General features: G+C 38.2%; 1 protein-coding gene across 1 annotated transcript in view; it reads left to right on the top strand.

Moving 5' to 3' along the window:
- The window catches only part of Dync1i1 (dynein cytoplasmic 1 intermediate chain 1), a 294,624-nt gene that overhangs the window by 9,503 nt on the left and 269,186 nt on the right, over positions 1 to 15,935 (top strand). The gene's annotated exons all lie outside the window — the stretch shown is intronic.

A 15,935-nucleotide genomic window follows, 5' to 3' on the forward strand; every position in this document is an offset into this window, starting at 1 on the left:
TGCATTTGCATGATTTTAGCATCATGATCAATAATAGGTCCCTGGAAAACAGAGCTTCTAAATCTAGACTATTTTTTTTTTACTAACAATGAATTTAAAAAATATGTGTAGGGGTGAAAATTAGCTTCTTCGGTAATTTTTCAATTGTAGTAAAAAATATTCATTTAGTACTTATGGAGTGCCAGCCATGTGAGTGTTTGGTGGGCACATGGAAGTGAACAAGTTGAAGATCTTAAGAACTGTTATCTAATCGGAGAAAAATAGAAAAGTTTAATATCAATAACATGGTCATATGCTGTCAGGTGTATCACATATCAAATGGTGATCACTTATGGTAAAATGTGATAAATGCCTGATAGAGGTTTAACAAAGTACAATGGGGAATCAAAGAAGGAAAGTGATTAAGAATTAAGTGAATAATCACCTTGAATTTTCATGCTGATCAAACATCAGTGTTACCTAGGAAATACCCACTTTTATTGATGTTTTAGTCTTCATCTTCCTCCCTTTTCTTAGACTTAATTTGATCCCAGGAAAAAAATATAAAGTAATTATGATTGAAAGGTACTAGAGAAGCATGACTTCACTTACTAGATATGTGTTACTTTGCCTCTCTTACATTCTTTGTTTGTAAAACAGGTCTGATAGAAAGAGCATCCACCTCTTAGTGTTGTGACAAAGTTTGAAAGAATAAAATCCCCTTAATTTTTTTGCTTCTATTTTTTTTCTCTTGGATCATTTTGATACATTTAATATAAAAGCTTGACTTCCTGAAATGAAGGAAATGACCTGTTAGGTGTCAAGGCCCAAAATGAGCATGGGTTTGGCCAACCTTGCCACTCTGGAAAGCTGGTCTTCCTGAGTCAGGATCAAGTGGAGCCTTTCTGTTTACCCAGGTGGGTTGTGCCTGGTTCACAGTAAATAACTTTTTCCGGTGAGAATTCAAGTCAGCATTTTTCCTGGCCCAGGAAGCAACCTTATTCTAGAGAGCTCTGGAGTTTCAAGCTGGTTTCTATTCTGATCTTGTATTCTGGTCTGTTGAAGGCACATTTCCTTGTTCTCTTAAACCCATCCTCATCACTCCAAAGCCATGTTAAATTCAAATCTAATGTAGTACAAATTCTTCGTGGCAGAACCCTGGAGACATCAGCATGTTTGATTCCAGAAAGTTAGAAGGTCATGTGCTTGGAGTCAGTGTCACAGGAAAAAGTATGACAGTCAGAGTCTGGGTACTATGGATGGAGAGCTGGGTGGTTCCTTTGGTAGATGTGCACATTCTGTGTCCTCAAGCTCTTCTTTGGCTCCCCCTCCACCACTCCTTATATATAAAGTAGGAGGAACTGAGGGGATCCTGTTCTGAGCCTATGGGCTGTAAGAAGGTGAAGGTCTAAGTACAAACACTCCATCTTTGGAAATGAGATGTGAGGACACCTATCAAATGTGGCCCAAACTTCTAGTGAATTGAATTCATATCAACGTAATAGAGAACCATTGATTGACTCAAGCTGTTCAAACACTGGACAGCTGTTGCATTGTGAATTCTCCATGACCGGAGGAGACCAAGTGTGTCCTATCCAGTGAGGATCATCTTGAAGAGACTCACTGATGAGAGGTCAGGGTAGTATTTGGTAATTTCTATATTATTTTTCTCCAGATTTGAGAACCTATGATTCAGTGGACTAGACAGAGCCTTATCTCACTCTTTTCACTTGGGTGTAGCATAAACAAGGGGTAGGTGCCGACCTGGAAAGATAAATGTAATGATGTATTATTCTACTTCCTTTCCCTGGGACCCATTCAGGTTGTAGTAGTCGCTCAATTGACAGTCATTAAATTCCTGTTGCATGGCATTTAATGGTGTGGTTGGAAGTAGCAGATATCATTGAAGAAAGTTGAGTAACTTGTAACAACCACTAAAAGCAAACAAGAAATGTCATGGCTCATTTCATTCTTAACTGGCCACACCACCATGCAGGTGAGGGTTCATTAATTCATTAATTTATTTGCTAATTCAGTAGTCTCTTAACATACCCTGATGATGTTTGGGATCTGATCTGCCATCTCCAAAACAGAGGCTGGGTGAAGGCATCATTTCAAAGGCATATGCCAGAAACCCCCAAATACCATGAAAAACAGAAAAGCAAGAGATTACTTGAGGGATGAGTTCTCACCCTGCTTATATTATGTGAATAATATATTATACATGCTAAGGTATCTGTTTTCAGGCTTAATTTCTCTCGTCTTCACTCTATACAGGAAAGGTGTGATATGTTAAGTGAAGTGTGAATTCTAGTTCTTTGCATTGATTAACACATTTGTGTAGATTGGGATAGTCTTAACATAGAAATGCTTGTTTTTTTCTAAATCCCTTACATGTTTTGAAAATAAATAATTTTCTTTTGCAGTGAGATGAGACCAAAGGCCAGAAACAATTGCCTTTACTCAGTTATAGCCTGAAAGTACAGCACTAAATACCCTCTTTCCACTTTCTCCCCCATTGTTCTTCCACTGCTCTGACCCCAGTCAACCATATGCTACAGACCACTGACTTGTGCTTTTCCCCAAACACAGGCTGCTTCCCCCTGTTCCTGTCATTTCATTTACACTGATCTCCTTCCTTAAGACATGCTTTCCTGGTTCATATCCTACCCACACATCAGTGTCTGGCTCTTGCAACTGCTCCTTTAAGAAGCCTGTTCTGCCCTGCAGTTCCTGCACACGATCTTTGGGCTTTATGTTTTGGCATGCACTTATTCCATTCTCCTTTGCAAAGTTGCAAGTATTTTCAGATCCTTTCCTATTACAAACTTTTTGAGACAGACTCTATCTTGATCCTTTTTGTGAGTCCCACAGTATCTAGAACAGCACTTTGTAAAGGCTTGGTAAGTATCCATTCAACTGAATTAACATACAGATACATTTAACATCCTGGAGTCAACAATTACTCAGTCTTCCTGTCTCTTAGCAAATTAAAATATTTGATTGATTTATTTTTTTGTGTGTGGGGAGGGTGAATAAAAGTTTTTATTTATTGCTTTGTAAAGCAATGTGAATCTCCCTGGTTTAAAAGGCATGGGAGACCTTGCTCAGACACTGAGGTATTTTTTCTTCTTTCCTTACATAAGAACAAATCATCCTGCCCTCCTTCTCAATTCTCACTCCCTTCCTGCAGAAAGTTACTGTGCAACAGGGACTGGAGCTGTGGAAAGAAGAGTGCTCTGATCCGTGAAAGAAATTGACATTAGGTGACTATATGTACATGTGTGTGGGTGCATGCTTATGTACTGAGAATATGACCAGGCTACATTGGTTGGGCATCAACATCTTCATCTGTAGTGAGTTGTCATATTGTAGCCATGGAGACAGAAAAGGTCAGGGCCAGCAGTTAATTAACTATACAGATAGGTGGGATTAAGATCTGAATCTTCATTTTGAGAGTGGGTATATTAGATTAGTCTTAAGTAGTCCAAATTCTCCAGCAACTCAGTGATGAATAAATACACAACTCAATATAAGTATATATTATATATGATGCTACAGATGTAATATGCCACCTTCTAACTTGCCAGGAGAAACCCGGCTTCTGTTGGATCACGGTGTTCTTGCATCAGTCAGTATGCACTTGTTTGAGAATTCAGATTGCTAGGCATTTGGTGTCTGGTCTGAGCTGGGCTTGGTTGGGACATTCACCTAAAATCATTAAGGGTGATTCCAAGGCTAAGTCTAGATGTGGCATGGGCATGGGAAAACCAAGCAGATGGTCTCATTATGTAATAAATTCAAAAGGGCAGAAAAGGGAAGTATAATAGGTGTGGTAATAATATGGCAAGCAAGAACATTGGATTGAAGCCAAAGAGTTGAGAGGGAGGGTGGGGGAACATATCTAGGGGAATTCTGAAGCTAGTAGAGCTCTGATCCTTTTACAAAGGGTATGGCTGGGAAGAGAGGGAAGAGCTCACTCAGGTACATTATGGAAGCCAAATTTGTTCATGTGACAAATATTTATTGAAGATCTACTCTGCACCTGTCACTATCCTTAGGACTGACAGTACATCAGAGAATGTATTATGGACAAAATCTCTGCCTTCATTGGAGCTTAAGTTCTAAGAGGAGGGACAAACAATGAAAAATATGTAATCGTTAGGTTGCAATATGCATAATGAAGAAAAATAAGGCAATGAAAAAAACTTGGGAACGCAGGGGCAGTGAGGGAGTAGTTTTCTCTTTTAAGTAAGGCCTCAGTGAGATGAAGTTTGAATTATGTCTTGAAGAAGAAAATCATTCAGATACTTAGGGGAAAATGGGTAATAGCAGAAGGAATAGTAGATGCAACCTCGAAAGGTGTACTGAAGTTTATGAGGAGCAGCAAGCAGGCCAGCATGTTTGAGATGAAACTAAGAAAATATCCATGTTGGAGAGGTTGAATTGCATAGGACCATGGAATCCATGATAAAGACTTTGACTTTTTATTGATATAGGAACCACTGTAAAGCTGTTATGTCAAGAAGTGACATGATTTGATTTGTGTTTCAACGAATCACTGTAGCAGCTGTGTAGAGAATGGGCTGCATAGAAGGCTGAAGGATAAATATGAGAACTTTTTGGGGAATTTTGCAATAATATGGGTAAAAGCTGATGGTAGCTTAGACTGAGTGATAGCATAAGATGTGATACAAAACAGTTTTTGAAAAGGACTGGAAAGGAGAGCTCAAATAATTTACTAATGGGTTGGATTTAGGGTTTGACAGAGAAATCAGGGACGACACCAATAGTTTTGGCTTGATTTACTGAAAAACTGCAGTTGTCTTAATCCAGATTGGGTAATTTTAGTGGTTGGATGCACATGGGACCAGAGCACAGGAAACAGTCATCAGGCTGGGCCTTGTGGTGACTCTCCTAACAGATGCAGAAAATAGATGTCAACCGTTTGCCAGGGTACCCTGTTCCCTGAACACACTGGAGAAAACCTGAAAAATTCATGTCCATTCTCCTACCATTCAAGACTCCTCCTTTAATTGCACAGTTTTTATTTATTAATTACATGGATTTTTTCATTACATTTGATCAGCCCTTAGCTCTGTTGTGGTTTTCCATGACATTTGGCATTGTCCTTCAAGTTCTTCAACTTGAGACACACCCTGTCTTTCAGGATAAGATCCAGTGCAACTCTGAAAAAATGATCGTGCTATATTTCAGTTATTTCCAAATTCTTGGAGAGTACCTTACTATCATCACCTTTCACTGCCTCTAATGTTGTTACTCAAGTCAGATAAGTTGCTTTTATGTCTCCATTCTGCTGTTTTGCAAAGCTGTGACTTGATGGGAAAGGTCCAATTGCAAGGATTAGACCTTTCGCAGTGATTGACCTTGCATTCAAGAAATAGTGTGGAATAGGAGCAGCAGCCTAACAAAGAAAAAAGATGATAGAATTGATCATGTAAAATAGCTACTTCCTTTGGATGTTATGTTGCTGCTTAATGTGGTCTTGAAAATTGAGATATAATTCTTCTTCCACTTTAAAATTCTTTCTGCCAAAATTGGTTTTCTTTAAAAGCTAATATATACAAGCCTACATCCTATTTTCACACAGAGAGACAGATGGTTGAAACTCACTGTAGCTAAATTTAAAAAAAAAGTTTTGAATAAAAAAAAAAAAATACATGTAGTATCAGACAGGTTTAAGCCTTTTAGGACTGGTTGAGAAATCTGTTCTGAATGCTGTCTCATACCATGGAGTTATCCATTCATGTACAGAATGCTGTGTGCTGGGCCAGTTTAGGGGATTTGCAGGCAAGCTTTTCAGATAGATATTTGCTTTCTAACAGAAATATAAAGGTTATGCTGATGGGACAAATACCCAATTCCCAAATCCTAAAGTGGCATTCTGCATTTATGCTGACATGATCTGCAGGAGACATGTTATAGTCCTGGATTTCTTGCAGTATTGATTTTCTGCACTCTTATGGGCATATAAGAGTAGCTGGAAAAGTAGATTAATCTTTGAAAGTGCATCCACCTCGAAGCGCTTTTGCCCTGAAGTACTCAGGGACTTTTTTATGTTTTCATGCTTCCATTTGCTGGTAGATTTAAACAAGTAGAGCTGAGTTTTCTTTGGTCAGTCTGTGGTTGATTTTCCCATCAACACTTTGTGAGTGAATTACACGCTACATGTGTACCCAGAGCGCAATCTCTTGGCCCTCAGTTTAATCAGAGCCTGGGAACCTCTGTGGTAGTGTTCTCTGTCTGCCCTAACATCTTTTGTAAATATCATCATGATCCATGAGTGTCATAACATGTAAATTGTTGGCTGAGAAAGAACAAATGTAGAGATAAATTTAGAATTTAAAATTTATCAGTCTTAGAAATGATGTACCTCAACCAGGCATGGTGGTACACACCTGTAATCTCAGCAACTTGGGAAACTGAGGCAGGAGGATTGCAAGTTCAATGCCAGCCTCAGCAAATTAGCAAGACCCTAAACAGTGTAGTGAGACCCTGTCTCAAAGTAGAAAAATAAAAAAGGCTGGGAATGTGGTTCAGTGGTTAAGCACTCCTGGGTAAAATCTGTAGTACAAAAAAAAAGAAAAGAAAAGATGTAGCTTAATAGATCTCAAACTTTTAACTTCAACTAACAATAATAAATATGTGTATATAACACATGAATGTGTATGTGTGTATCAAAACAAGTTATTAAAACATATTTTTAGTTGTAGATAGACACAATACCTTTATTTTATTTTTGTACTTGTATGTGTGGCTGAGGATTGAACCCAGTGCTTCACACATGCTAGGCAAGCTCTCTACCACTGAGCTACGACCCCAGCCCCAAACCAAGTTTTGTGAAATGGTATTTGCTCTTATCATGTACAGTGTAGTCTAATTGTTTTAATCTGTTAAATAATAAAAATTGCTGCCTGTTACTAACTTGATTTCATAACTTGCCAGTGAATTGCAATCCATGTTTTAAAAGGTTGATGCAGTGTGTATTATATGGTAGTAATAAATTATCTGGTCTGGTACTTGCACGGATGTTTTTGTGTTTCCCTTCTGCCTACAGAGAAGTTCAGACCCCTTTGAAGCATGGTAGAGCAGACCTTTGGCTGTAGGGTGACCAACTCATCCAGTTTGGCTGGGGTTTTCTTAGTTTTATCACTGTAACATGCTCAGTGTGGTTACCCCCTCAGTTTTGTGCAAACTGGGGTGGTTGATCATCCAACCTTAGTGATCTGATCTTGAACTACATTTCCAGTCTCATCTTCCTTGACCTTCTTGTGTACTGTGTGCCATCCATATCAAGTCTTTCTCATCCCTACATCCCCACACTTGTCCATGCATCCTCCTCTGCCTGGGATGCACTGCTCACCCCTGCCTTCCTCAGCTACAGTCTTCCTCTGTGATGGTTTAGTTCACTTACTCCATGGAGATCTGTCTCATATGTTCTGTGAACAAAGGGGTGGTTACAGGCAGCATGGATTTAGGAGATCCTTAGTAGCTCTGAATTTTTCTCATCAGTCTTATTCTTTTTTACCTGTAGAATGAACACTGGAAGGAAAACATGACATAAGTAGGTGACAGTGGCAAAGACAGAATATAAAGGAAGTAGAATAAACCTGCAAAGATGCCAAGGCCAAGGAAGTAGGGCAAGGGAAGGTGAGAAAGTATAGCTACAGGACTCATAGCAGTTAAGAGCCTGCGCTGTGGAGACAGGTTTGAATCCTGACTCTTCACTTGCCTAAGTCATTGGCTTTAGGTGTCTTGTCTACACATCCCTTTTCTCCCTGTGCTCCTCCATCCATCATAACTTCAGCGGGGACTGATGGTCCCTGAAGTTGGATAGGCTCAATCACAAGTGCATAAGTATTTTATAACTGATTTGGAACAGCACTGAATTAAGTGAGTGTAAGATGTAGAGATAATCTGAATAACTTCTATTTTTTAAGAAGATCAAAACAAGATGGCTTCTTGTGAACGTACATATTGCTGACTTATATTAGGGGAATCTGCTTTTTACTTTATTATTGAACATAAAATTTTTCCTTCCCTAGTTTTTTAAAGTGGATCTTAACTGACTTTCCTTTAGTATGATAGTTTAGTATTTTTTCTCACTTGGGAGCTGCAAAAACATCTTGGAGCTGAGATCACCTGCATCCTCAAATAGGAAGACTGCGTGCTCACTGCAGGCAGGCTTACTGGCCAGTGCTGGCTTGACTTAGTTCTCTTGCATGGAAAATCTGGCCCCTTTATAAGGACAGCAGGTCAAGACTCCAAGTCAAATCATGTCTGATGATTTGCTTGTTATCAGGTATTTTAAAGATCAGTCCCTCAGGTTACCTTGGAGTAGTTTATTTTTAGACATGTTCATTTATCATCTTAGCAACTCAGAGAAAACAGCTTCAAGTGCTACAGAGGGCTCTGTTCTAAAGCACAGATTTTTTTTTTTTTTTTGCATCCATTTTAAAGAGAAAGCCCAGGTATCAACACAATAATTTATCCTCAAGGCATTTGATACAATAAATCCTAGTTTGCTGAATTTGTTACTTGAGAGAAACAATGGAGTCTGTCAATAATAAATTGAATGAATTTGCTAAATAATCCTTTTAGATTCAGAAATCAGGTTATTAGGAAAAAAATACATCAATGAATCTATAAGGATAGTGATTTAGTAAGAGATAGTTTAATGGATAAAGCAATGCTAGGAGTGGGTGTTTGTTGCACATTTGTACTGGTGGGTGAGAAAATGAATTTCTTCTACCATGGGAATAAAGATTTATTGCATAATAAGGAAAGATTTCTTTGAGCTTGGTCATTCAAAAGCATGGCACAGTGATCTAAATTTTTGATGACTAGAAAATCTCCAAAATTTTAGTGAAAATATGGAAGATTTCCCATTTATATATAATGGTTCTTTAGCCACTCAAGAAATATTTGCTGAAAACCCATGGCTAGGCACCAGTGGTACACAGATAATTAGATGTGGCTATTGCCTTAGAAGCTTTAAGTCTAACGGGAGGAGAAAATAACATCAAAAAATAATATAGTCATCATTGTGGTACCTGTTCTAGCAAAACCATACACAGGGCACTCTCGGGGCACCAGTGCCCAAGCTTGTAATGGCGTTCAGAGCACATTACTCCAAAATATGGGACCTAAGAGTATTGAATATGTTAAGCTGAAGGAATTCGAGAAAGAGCATAGGCAAGGAAGACAATCTTCCCCCACCTTCCTCTAAAGCATATCAGGTTATAAGACCCCCATGGAGGTGCCACCTTTCCATTCCCAAAGCAGAGGAGCATCCTTATCTCCAAAGTCACAGGGACACAGGAATCTGAACACTCAGATCTTGCTAGGGTTTCCCCAGTTTAATACCTTTAGGTCCCACTCTTTTTGCCCTACCATATCTTCCCATGACTCTTCATTCTTCATCAGACCTATTTAAAAACTCAGGTAACTGTTTCTACAGGCCTTCATTTCCTTATGAAGGCTCCAGTGCCATGTAAAACTTATACTAAAAATAAAACTATATGGTTTTTCTCTTGTTAATCTGTCTTTTGTTAAACGGTCTCCAGATAATGAACCTAAGATGGGTACAAGGAAAAGCTGTTTTTCTTCTCTGACTCTTGAAGCACTGGGAAGGCCTTCTGGGGACATGTGACTGAGTTGAGACAGAAATATCAATAAGAATCTTTAGGTAATGAGTGAGAAGAAGAGCATTTTCAGAGTTTGTGAAATTACAGAGGTATGTGTCAGTACAATGTGAACTAGGGAATGGAGTGATCTAGAGACAGAGAGATGGGAAATAAGAACTCTTAGGTGCCATGATGTGGAGTTGATGTATATGTTGTAACTAAAAGGGTGTCATAGCTGTGTTTCAAGTGTACTCATTAGATTTGAGTGACAGAAAGATCACCCTGATTCAGTATAGATGTTGTCTCATGGAAGGAGAAATATTATCATGGAGAGAAGGTGTTAGGTGAGTATCACCACTGTCAATGATGAAGCAATGTTGAAGACTGCCATTGGGTAGTGTGAATGGGATATAGATAGGAGAACTCAGGTTTGGAAATACTACATGGTAAAGTTGGAGGACTGTTGAAAATTGGCTGTGGGATATAGTGAGCTGAGGATTTGGGGCTGATCAAGGAAAACAGGAACATGAGATGGCAGCATTGCACAATAAGATTTATTGGGTGATACTTGGAAAGGATTGCATAAGAGAGGAAGTCCCTCACAGCAGATCTTACAGGGACAGCATCATGGCCATAACCCAGAAGGTGAAGAAGGCAAGGGAATTTCCTGGAGAGAAGGGAGTGGAAGACGAAGACTATGTGCATAAGGTGGGGAGCCTGGGTGAGAGAGATCCAATCTTCTATAGCCACAGGGCTGGTCTTATCTATGGGTAGCAGATGTTGGGAGAAGTTTTGCACAGCATGAGAACTATCCAGGCTCTAAATGGCTAAAAATATGCTTATATGAGCTCTATTTAAAGCAATAATGTGTGTAAGAAATTGTGTTTGGGGTAAGTAGGCTTTCAGCTAATGCTACCAGCCTGCAGAAAGGAAAACTATGGATGCCAATAGACAGGGGCCATCTTTAACCTATTAACACAGCCAGTGTTGATTGAAAGCCAACCATGTACCCAAGCTGAGGAGCCACTGTACCAGTTCCAAAGTAAAGTTACATGATGATCTGTGAAGAATTGCCCCTTTCCATGTGTTCCGTGAGAGTATCTGTTAAGATTGAGATGCTCCCTTATATTTTAGAACCTCTAGGGACACAGAAATTTTCTGTTATCTAAAGTGTAATGGTAGGAGCCTTCTTGGTTTTGTTTCTTGTCTGATACCTGGCCTAGGTGGATGATTCCTCTTTCCCATCAATTTTGACCCAAATGTATGTGTTTCCAAGAGATACTTTTGGAAGTTCTTTCATCTTTCTTCCTTCTAGTGTTCCCTGTGATGTACCCCTAAGGATGCCCATCTTCTTTTTTCCAATTCTATTTCCTAGTTCCTCTTCTGCCCTAATTCATATAGACTCAATTCCAAAATACTTCCCTCTAGTTGTCCAAACTCTTCCATTTCTGGTTTTATGCTCTTCAAGGATTCTACTTAAAGTTATCATTTCCTGAGGACTCTTGATATCATCTGAGTGTTTCCTGAGGAAAGATGTTATAGGATATGAATGGTTGATTCTCTTAATTGGGGAACAATCCTTTTCTCAAAGAGAAGCATTTCGAATCTCTAAATTGGTGGAATGCACAGTAGGAGTCAGGAATAAAATAGAAAATTTCAGAACTTTTTGGCAAAGATAACAATGGCTTTTGAGTCTTTTAAGGATAAGAGCTCTTATCCTCATTCTGCTAACTAGATGAGAGGGCAGATACCCTATGGATTGATTTTGCTCTCCAGCAAATGGGCGCTGTGCTAAGTGCTTGAGTCTCTTCTGTTTAATACACTGCAATTGCCAGTGCTCAAGTTATAGGTTAAGCAGTATAATTTAAGCCACTCAGAATCATGAAACAGTGGAAGTAGAACTAGAAACACTGTGCATACAAAGCCATCTGAAACACATCTCACAAACTCAGCAAGAGTGAAATGAAAGGATTTCTTTTAGACATATTTTGATTTGGCTTCTTAAGTTAAAAACTTACACAATAAGAGTAAAATTGAGAGCAGCCTGGGAGAAACAACATGAATATTTAAAACTATGTATGATTGAGATAGTTGTTTTTCCAGAACAGTAGTTCTCTACTGACATAAATAGATTCTTCCTTTGCAGATGATTATCTTGAAGTACTTGAGATCATCCAGTATTGGGCTTTGGTTTTATGACTGGGAATTTTCAGTGGCAAAGGCTTTCCTAAGTGGTGTTAGCTCTTCCATGCAATTTACATGTACTGCCACCAGGTGGTGATAAAGAACAATGGCAAGATTGGACTGGAGGTGGACCATTGGGGGTCCACCATAAAGGTCTTTAAAAGGAAGAGCTTTCTTTAGATTAAAATGAGTAAAATCTAAAATAAGTAAACATCAAAAGGGAAGAATTATTTGATAAAACTCTTCAAGAATAAGGAGACTTAAAATTGATCAAATTATGTTTTTATATATGTATGAATATGCCATAATGAGACCAGGCTGCATGCACAATATGCACCAATTTAAAAGACTTTTAAAATTTTCAAATTAGGGGTTGAGGTTATGGCTCAGTCATATAGCACTTGCCTCGCACGTGCAAGGCCCTGGGTTTGATCCTCAGCACCACATATAAATAAATAAATAAATAAATAAATAAAGTAAAGGTATTGTGTCCAACTACAACTACAAAAAAAATTTAAAAATTAAAAAAAATTCAAATTAAACCTTAAAACAAACAAATGAAAGAGTAAGGAGATCAAATGTGTCCAGTTCTTACTCTTTCCCATAATGATTGTGAACTTGGCTAACTACATCTCAATTTCCCTATTGATGGGTAATATGCTATTACCAGATATATAATCTTTGAAGTTCTTATTATGAAATAAACATATCATAATTGTAATTATTAGAACAATCTTAGCCAAATTCAAAGGACAAAAAGTAAAATAAAGTTTCACTCAGAGTAGTCTATAGTTTACTAACAACTGTCTTTGCTTATATCACAACCAGGCTAAAGCCATTTAATATGCGTGTGTGTGTACACACACATATTGTGGGAAAAGGGGATAGGGAATGAGAAAAGGCTTCTTGATTCATCCGCCTTATCTCTTGCCTAGCATAGACAAGTGAGAAATCTTTCACACATAGTCTACGGGTCCTTCTCCTCAAGGCCTCCCTAACTCTACTTTCCTTATACTATACATATCCTGAGGTCTTAGATCTTCCTGTTATTTCTAGGTCAGTTAGTTTATAGACTCTTAGTTCCATCTTGAATTTTCTATGTGAGTTTCAGTGATTTTAGTACTGTATCTTTCCCCTTTCCTCAAAGTAAAAAGTGCAAACTCCCTCCATTTAGGTTATTTATATAAATATTTAGCAGCACTCTGTTAAGAAAATGTCTCTCCAGGTTTTAGAATCAGCTTCATGTTATCATAAGTGTATTAAGTCAGATGGCAGTCTAGGGAACCCTGGAGGATCCAAGACACGTTCAGGATTTGTAAAGGCAAAAACTATTTTCATAATAACAATAAAATATTTTCTGTGATTTTTCATCATGTTGATATTTTTAGTGACAATGTAAAAGCAGTAATGAGAAAATTGCTGATGTCTTAGTAGGACATGAGGTAGCTTACATACCCCAGTTTCACTTAAGAATGTTCTTCATGAAGTAGAAGAGATATTAGCTACCTTCAATCTCTACTCTAGATGTGTGTCCTACTGAGGGACAAATGGGAACACATAAAGTAGTTCTGCTACCTCCCAGAGATCAGAGTTGTCTGAGGAAAAGCCTTTGTGTAATAGTTTAAATTGTGAGTTCATTAGTTCCCTTTTGTTATAAACTCTATTATTTACTTGAAAAAGTAACTGACAAAACCATGTTTATTCAGACTTCACTAATTGGCAGACATTTTCGCAAAAATCAATGGCATCAGCTGTCACTTCAAGAGCACAACTGACAATATTTGTTGCTAATGATGAATTATTGAGCAAAAATTAGAAAGATTTTATGTGTCACTACCATAAGCTTGAGAGCATTGTCATACCTATAGGCTTTTCTGGGGAGATTGGTAATGATCTTACCAAACTTGATTTTCAGATGTTTTAAGAAACTGTTGTTTTTTGACTTTTGATGTGAAATCAAAGAAAATCCACAATTACCTGAAGAGGATATTAAAATACTCATCTGTTTTCAAACTACATATCTGTGTACAGCCAGATTTTCTTCACATACTTCAATTAAAATAGCATGTCACAACAGATTGCAGAAGTAGCTATGAGAATCCAGTTGACTTCTGTTACATCAGATATTAAGAAGATATGGGAAAATGTAAAAGAATTTGGGGCTAGGGTTATGGCTCTGTGGTAGTGCACTCGCCTAGCATGTGTGAGGCGCTCGGTTCGATCTTCAGCACCACATTATAAAAAAAAAGGTATTGTGTCCAACTACAACTAAAAATATATTTTTAAAAAATGTGAAAGAATTATACTATTCTTACTGCTTTTTGTCTTGGATGACATAGGTATGCTTTTCATAAAAATGTTATATGAATAAGTAACAAGGTTTTCATTGTTTTAACATTAATCATTAAAAAATGATTAAAATTTGTTTTTAATGTTCCCAGAGTTAATTGTTAACAAGGGTAATATGGATATAGTCCATATATATGAAAGCTCTTAGAAGTCTTTGATTTTTAAGAGTTTAACAGGGTTCTGAGGTCATAATGAGAACTGTTCTTCCATGGTAAAAACGGATCATGTCTGGGCATTGTCCAACTGAGAGAAAGATTTTATTTTTTAAAATTTATTTTCAGATTGTATTGATGGCTAAAAAATTAGCCAATAACTCCTGTACATGTTTCACCAACCAACTTCCTCCTGAGATGTCTACATTTATTGACTCAGATATACCTCTAAGCTGGGTTAATGGTTGTGGTCCATGTCATCCCTGGGTTTCCCGATCCACGTAGAAGGAGGTAGCTGTGTTGTGTGAGAGAGCAAGCAGGTGAAATAAGGCTGCAAAAGATCAAATTCCTTACACATACCTAGTGGCAAATGGAAAGTTCAATATCTGATAGTGTAGAACTCGCAAGAGCAATGGCATCCAAGCAGGAAAAGAGAACTTATTTCTAGGTATTTTTTTCAATGAGTCTGGCAACAGCTGAGCAATGACTTCGACCTTGCATGATTACGACTTTAAGCTTAAAAATACATTTGCGTCTGCCAGCATTAGAAATGGAATCTCCAACTGCTGCTAACTTAGACGACCAGAAGGAAATAGAGATCTACAGTGTTCAAAAGCTAAGCCTTGGAAGGGGCTGTGACCCAGCAGCTGTGCAAACAGGGCCAACCCATTGCTTCTCCTCTGTTAAGACACTTGGTGTGAAATAAGACAAAACCCACTGTGAGGAAATGTGCAGAAATGAAAAAGGTGATAGGCCCCTTTGGGTTCAAGAGAAGCTGAAAATTTCCCTTTCTGCATGGATATGCGTGGATATGAGAAATGTGAGGGAGGTGGGGCGAAGATGTGACATTGACTTGTTTTTCATCTTCCCTCCCCAGTGTCCACATTTCTCTCTTTCATGTTTTCCTCCTTCCCTCTTCTTCCCCTTCCTTCCTTTATTGCAACTTGATCTACCTTCTGTGGGAAGTGGGTAAGAAAGAGAAGGATGTCTGTTGAGCAGAGCTTGTTAAATATTTCTTATGTTCACAGAAAAATTGGAATAATTGTACTACTGTTAAATTAAATGACTACATTTCATATTTCTAATTTTTTTCTTTGACTCTCAACTCTTTCCTCCCATGCATTCCACCTGTAACCCATTGAATTGCAAAGGTCTTTCTGTGCACCCTGAAATGCCTGAGAGTCTCTGGGGGCACAGATTGGCTTTCCTGGATCTGAAGGTGCTGCTGCTGTTAAATCAGTAACGTTCCACACCCGTAATGAAATTCTCGAAGTGACACCTTCAGAGTGATTAGATTGAAATTTGACTGATGGTGAAGTTATAAAATAAGGGCATAAAGAGTTTGTAGGATAAGTTAATAGTAAAACTAATTGAAAAAGAAGAGGAGGAAGAAGTAGAAGAGAAGTGGAAGGAGGCAAAAGAGGAAAACAAACTTTCCTTAGGTGGTTTAAAATTTGCCAGGTACAATTCCAACCTTTTTTCATAGAGACTCATTTATTGGGGGTAAAAGGAATGGCAGATCACTGAGATCACAGATGGGCTAAAGCCAAAGTTAACTGAACTGAGAACTTTGGGAGGATGAGTGACAACACTGAGCTGGGGATAAAGGGCAAAGCAGGGGACA

This window comes from Marmota flaviventris, chromosome 1, assembly GCF_047511675.1.
Source record: "Marmota flaviventris isolate mMarFla1 chromosome 1, mMarFla1.hap1, whole genome shotgun sequence".
In the NCBI taxonomy this organism is placed as follows: Eukaryota; Metazoa; Chordata; class Mammalia; order Rodentia; family Sciuridae; genus Marmota; species Marmota flaviventris.